Below are 5,934 nucleotides of genomic sequence, written 5' to 3'. Positions count from 1 at the left end.
AGGGCCAGAATGGCACAGTGAAAGACAATGAATTCCACTTTGGCAGCAGGAAGAAAACTCTCTGCAGTTCTTCTAATGCAGGAGGCAAATTTGGCTTTGAGGGAAGTGGGAAAACAGGAAGCAGACCAGGAAAAAGGAGTTTGTCTGTGACTGAGTCACAGCTTGGAAATGGCCTTGGTGGCACACATTGTGGCAATTCCATGGCTCTGAAGCTACAAGTGACTCTACAGGAGTGGTGGCTTTGCCATCAGGTGGACAGATGTGATGTCACAGGGCTGCTCTACCTGCAGAAGGCAGGGAAGCAAGTCTTCCTACATCCCCAGCAGCAGGTCACTCCTTGAGCCAGGTACACAGCTGTGCAAAACTCAGACCTTGCCCTCAGGAGCCTTCATGGGGTCAGCCAGAGGCCTCTCAGTTCCGTGAGCATTGTGCCATGTTATGTTCAGGGTCAGGCAGGCTGGATCCCCCTTGGCATTTGGGAATAGAGCCAATGGAAGGGCTGGTATTTGAGGATGGGGCCCCACTGTGTGTTTGTGTGTCAGGAATCCAATCATCAGTACACGTAACTGCACATGGAAAAGTTTAGTCCTGAGATACAGAAGCTCCTAGGAGGTCCTGATGGTGCTGGAAATCCACCCAAAACCTTGCATGTACATCTTCCTCTTTTTCAATTCTGTTCTAAGTTTGGTTATTTTAATTTTTTTTTTTAAATTTACATTATTGTGAGTGCCAGCACAGATTCTTCTTAGGGAGCAGGTAAATTATGTCCTTTCTGGCTCCAGAGAGCTAAAATCTGCTGTGGTTGTTCCAGCTATACCTCCTGCAAGCTTTGGAACTGAGATCACAAAGTATTACTGTGTGTGTCAGTGTCCCAGTATCACTCCTCAGGTTATTGCAGGTGAAAACTATAGATTAAAGATGAACAGAACTGGACAGTCTGTGTGCTGAAGATGATGGTGAGATGATACTTTGAAGAGACACATTGCATGAGGCTTTTTCTGCAGTGCTCAACCACCCTCCTTTGTAGGCTCCAACTGTACAGAGCAGTTCTGCCCTGAGGTTCTGCATTAGAGGGAGTAGCACTGAGCCTCCAGAAAAAAAAAACAACAAAAACCCCAGCTTGAAATCCTGTGGATGGTAACATTCTCCCTCTGCTGCAACAAGACTTAAGTCCCTTCACATTCTGAATGCCTCTTATCTGTATCTCAAGTCTGCAAGGTCAGAACCAGTATTTCTTTCTTGCACCGACCTCTGCAAAAACATTTGGATGAATGTTATTAATCTCCTTGGTGCCCTGCATGCCTAGGAAATGTCAACAAAACAGCACACAAGCAGTGCTTGGAATGAACCTATCGAGGCAAGTTTGATCCACATAACAGTGGAAACCTGTCACACCTAAATAAACAGGGGAGCATGCCAATGAACACAGCAGTTTGCTGGGTGATGGGGTATTGCTGACGGGATAGTCAGGCTGAAGGCTCTTCCACACAAAAATGACATAGGTTGTTCTGCTGGGCCCCACCACCAGGCTCTGGTTTTACTCAGAGCACTGAGGAAGAGCTGTGGGGTTGGTCCTCTTCATCCTCTCTACGCACTGCATGAACAGTGGCCTCTGCCCTTTCTTCTGTGAGGTACTGGGCCATTTCCTGTTCTGCAGGTGTGGCAAGGAAGCACAGCCAGGCTGGCTGCTCTGTGAACAGAGCAAAAATCCCCAAAAGAATCCCAATAGCTCTAAAGTGGACATTGGATAAAGTATCCAGGACCAGCAAGTATCCAGGAAGTCAGCAGCTGTGCCACAGCAGGCCACAGGCTATAGAACCCTAGGCATGTGTTTCTTATAACTCTCCCTGTGCTGAGGTGGAGACCTCCCAGACAGCGACCTGAGGGGATCAGGGCAGTAGAGGTATCTGCAATTCATCTGAGGAACTGACTCATGGTTTTGTCAGGACTTACCTGAGAGGCTTTGGAGATAAGACGCCAACTTGAATTGAATTGGAATAGAAGAAATGGGTGAAGATAAGGACAGGGTTTGTGCGCCCTGTTGCACACAACTAACAGAGGGGAGCAGCAGGGGACATCATATCTGCTAGTCCCCAGTACATCTGGTGACTTGACAAAGCAAGGCAAAGCCTGGGACAATTTGGTGGCAGAGTAAAACTACCAGCACTCTGCTGCTGGGCCATGTGCAGAACATAAATGTGTGATTAAAAGATTAATGTGCATTTGCCTGTGTCCAGGCAACTGCTCTAGAGGAGATGAGGGTCTACTATAAACTGTCCAAGTAAGAGCTTCATATCATCTTTTCTATCTCATCATGTAAAATCATACCTGCCTGTGTCTAGATGGCTCTGTAAGCTGTTATGTCAAAGCCATAGGGGGATCCAAAGGAAGCCAGGAGATGATGGCAGTGAACCGTGTGAGGGTGTCCTTGATACCCAGCAATTCCATTTTGGCTGTATAAATGAAAGAGCCAACATTTGTGAGAAAGCACTGGAAAAGCAGTAAGATGGGAAAAGGTGTATCTTAAATTGATCAATTAAAAACCTGTCTCTTTAAATTTGGAAGTGCAGTGTGTTTGCTATCACCTCAAAAGCAGCTCTTGTCTGCAGCTGTACATTGAGTTAAGGACTTCATCTGTAGTAACTCAATCTTATGTCCCTGGTCAATCAGACACAGCACCTGCATTTTAAACATGTATTTCCTGTTGTGAATTTTTGCTTCCAGCATTATTGTCCCTCAGCAATCTCTTCTGGACTATGTTTGATAGCTGCTTGTTCCAAATATTGTAGAGGCTTTCATATATTTTTGTATCTTAGCAGAGATTTGCCAAGTCCAAACAGCAAACCTGGAAACCTTGCTTTTACATTTGTCCTGTTTAGCTACCCAAATCAAGAAGCCAGGACATCCTAGTGGTTCTGTACTGCCCACTGATACTCTTACTTCATCTCCACATCCTCTCTGTTAATCTACATAATTTAAGGAACATTGACTTCTGCCTTCATTGTTGAAAGGCTTCAGGCAGACTTACTTGTGTGACAGCTGCATGTCTCCAGGCAGGCATTTAAACCATATTCCTTGAAATGTCTTTAGAAATTTTCAGCTTTGAACAGCTAAGGCAACACAGCTAGAAGGGATATGCTTTTAAAAACACCCCATCTGCAAGACATAACCCCTTAGCATGGTTTATAAGTGTTCTGTCACAAGTTAAATCAAATTAATCCTTTCATTTCCCACTACATTAATGCTACTGGGAAAATGAGTTTGTTTACCTAGTTCTCAACAGCTTTTACAGGGACCATGAAATCAGTAATTTATTCAATTTTCATGCCTCTTCAACACCTTCCTTTCCAGGATCACAATGTGTCCCCTGGCTGGTCTCAGGAAACTTCCTGTATTACTTGCTCACCGTGTGCAAATAGGAAGGCAGTCACTACCTTCTATGTTCCTGTGCTCTTCTGACATTGGATTCAACAACTTCCAAGAGTTTCCAAGCTCTCCAGAGCAAATTAATTTGGAAACTGGTTGTATACACCTTTAATTAGTTAATAAGCATTTAATATTAAGTTTTCCTTGATTATTTTTGCAATTTAGAAAGAGCCCTCTTTTCCCTGCTGTGTATAACTTCATAAAATCCATGTTCCAGAACTCAAACTCTCAGCACCTTGACATCTTGTTTCACATTTCTCACTGCCCTCTGAAGCCGTGGCTGACTCTCCCAGTGTGAAAGCAGCAGAGGACACAGCCTGACACCCTTTTCCATTCACTATCATTTTTCTAGGGCCCTTTCTACCCACATGAGGCTCCCGCATGTCTCATTCCCAGCTGTGTGCTGATCTGTCAGAGTTAATGATCCCGTTGAGCTTTAGACCACGGGAGTCAGGATTTCCTGGTGCTGGCTGCGGACACAGATTCCTGATGCTGCAGCACTCTAGTGTGAGAATAGGGGAAATCGATGACTTCTGAGGGATAAGTTATTGCTTTTTGTTTACTTTGGCCTTTGTTTGTAAGCCACGCAATGCGCTCTGCGTTTCTTTAACTCTCCCATCACAAGCTTTCCAGGCAACATGGAAGGTGCTCACGTCTCCCCAAGTGCCTGTTTTTCAGTCCTGATGTGATGTCGCTGCAGGTGACAGTCCTGCAGGTGAAGGACTCTGCCAGGAGCCCCTCAGGACTGACTTTGGACACGCACACGGGACCAAACCTTTCCAGTCTGGTGCTCAGTGCATCTCCATGGTACCTCAAAGCAGGACAAAGCCCCTCGGAGGGGACCAAGGCTGTGTGGTCCTGCAGCCCTCTTTGCAGCCCCTGAGCCCCAGAGCAACCAAAATCCCACAGGAATCACACTCTTCACCCCCCACCCCTCCTCTCTCTGCAAATCTCTTATCTCCATAAACACTTCCTGGACTGCCTGAGTTCTCATACTGCCTCAGAGCTCAAACACAATTAGACTGAACAGATTACTGAACTGGGAGATTTATGCTGTTTGCGAGTGGGACTGCAGGTTGTTTTTATTCAAATTAAACAATGGGAATAAGGAAAAACAAATGCTGCTGTTAAAATAATCACAGAATCCATGTGATGTGGGAGACAAAAATGAAGTTCACTGCTACTTTGCATATGTGTGCGCACTCCTGTATATAGATGGATTACTAATGAAACAAAACGAAATGTATTGCTTAATTATCCGATACCTGGGGTTACACTACTTGCTTAGAGACCTTAATCTAAGTTCTAAATCCCGGTTTTTGAAAGAGAACCCAAACATAGTGACTATTTTTGGGTTTAAGTTTTGTTGTAGTGCTCAAAAACTCACAGAGCCATCCTAGGGGAAAATAAAATTCGAGGCCCTCTTGTGCTGTCCTGCAATAAGGACTTTCACTTACAATTAAATGGAAGTTGGGCCAAGCTTTGAACATTCACTTAATACTTATATTTCTCCTAACTTTTTTCCCTTGCCTGTGTGTGGCTGTGAGAGCCTGCTTTTTTCCAGCTGTTTTCCAGACACCTTCTGATGTCTTCTGGCCAACCGGGTGCAGACAGCTCCAGCTGGGGCATGCTGTGCTGGGCCACTTGTAGACAGATTTTGAATTTTTTCATGTTTTGTTTAGCTTTTCCCTAATGAAGTTTGTTTATTTGGGCACAGATACCTGCCTTTTCAGGCAGAGCAATAAAAGACAGCAAAAGGGACTCTGAGATCATTCACAGGGCCATGCCTATTTAGAACCTCTCTGTCATATACAGGAGATAATGTAACAGTATAGAAAAATGTATCTGCAAAAAAATTCTCATCTGACCTGATGACTTATGCAACAAACCAGAACATTCGTCTGTACAAAGGATAAGTTTTTTACATATCTAAGGATTGTTTTTATGAAGAATACCATTACATGTATCCTCAGAGGAGATTTTTACAATACTGTAGCATTTCAGCAGGAGTCAAATTACTTGTCCAGTTTTGCAATTATTTGAGAAAATATGATATTTCAACTTTCATCTGTAATTCTTGAAGGGATAAGGACTTCACAAATTATTTTTTATTGTCTTCTTTTTGCAGTAGGATTCGGAACAACATTAAGACCAAGGCTGATCCTACATAGCCACAGGATTCTGAGGGAATGGTCTTTGGGTGATGAATGAAGGAAGATGAGTTTCAGCCAAGCCTTTCACTGATGTTCTTCTGTGCAGGGAGTCTGAATCACTCCTAGTCTAAAAGGGATGAAATTGATCCTTTAGTGTCACTTGTGTGTTCATCAAAGCAGCTGTCCTGGGTCAGACCAAGGTCTCCTCCAGCTCAGTATCCTGTCTCCAGCAGTGGCTGTGATAAACAGTGAGAAGCAAAGCCAGAAAAAGCAAATGGGATGCTTCCCTGGACCATCCTCCCAAACCTCTGCCTTCAGCTTGGGAACTTGGGAATTTCTTCAGCTGCTTGGGTTT

At 44.3% G+C, this 5,934-nt stretch overlaps 1 long non-coding RNA gene across 1 annotated transcript; it reads left to right on the top strand.

Annotated features, from left to right (window-relative positions):
• The first annotated feature begins 287 nt into the window (after positions 1 to 287).
• LOC128822035 (uncharacterized) lies at positions 288 to 5,725 on the top strand. The gene is made up of 2 exons (XR_008441325.1): positions 288 to 346; positions 5,555 to 5,725. It is a non-coding gene; the product is annotated as an uncharacterized LOC128822035 (long non-coding RNA).
• The last annotated feature ends 209 nt before the right edge of the window (positions 5,726 to 5,934 follow it).

The sequence above is a fragment of the Vidua macroura genome, chromosome Z (genome assembly GCF_024509145.1).
Source record: "Vidua macroura isolate BioBank_ID:100142 chromosome Z, ASM2450914v1, whole genome shotgun sequence".
NCBI lineage: Eukaryota > Metazoa > Chordata > Aves > Passeriformes > Viduidae > Vidua > Vidua macroura.
The sequence above is the reverse complement of the archived record's forward strand: the minus strand, read 5'-3'. Positions and strand labels throughout refer to the sequence as shown.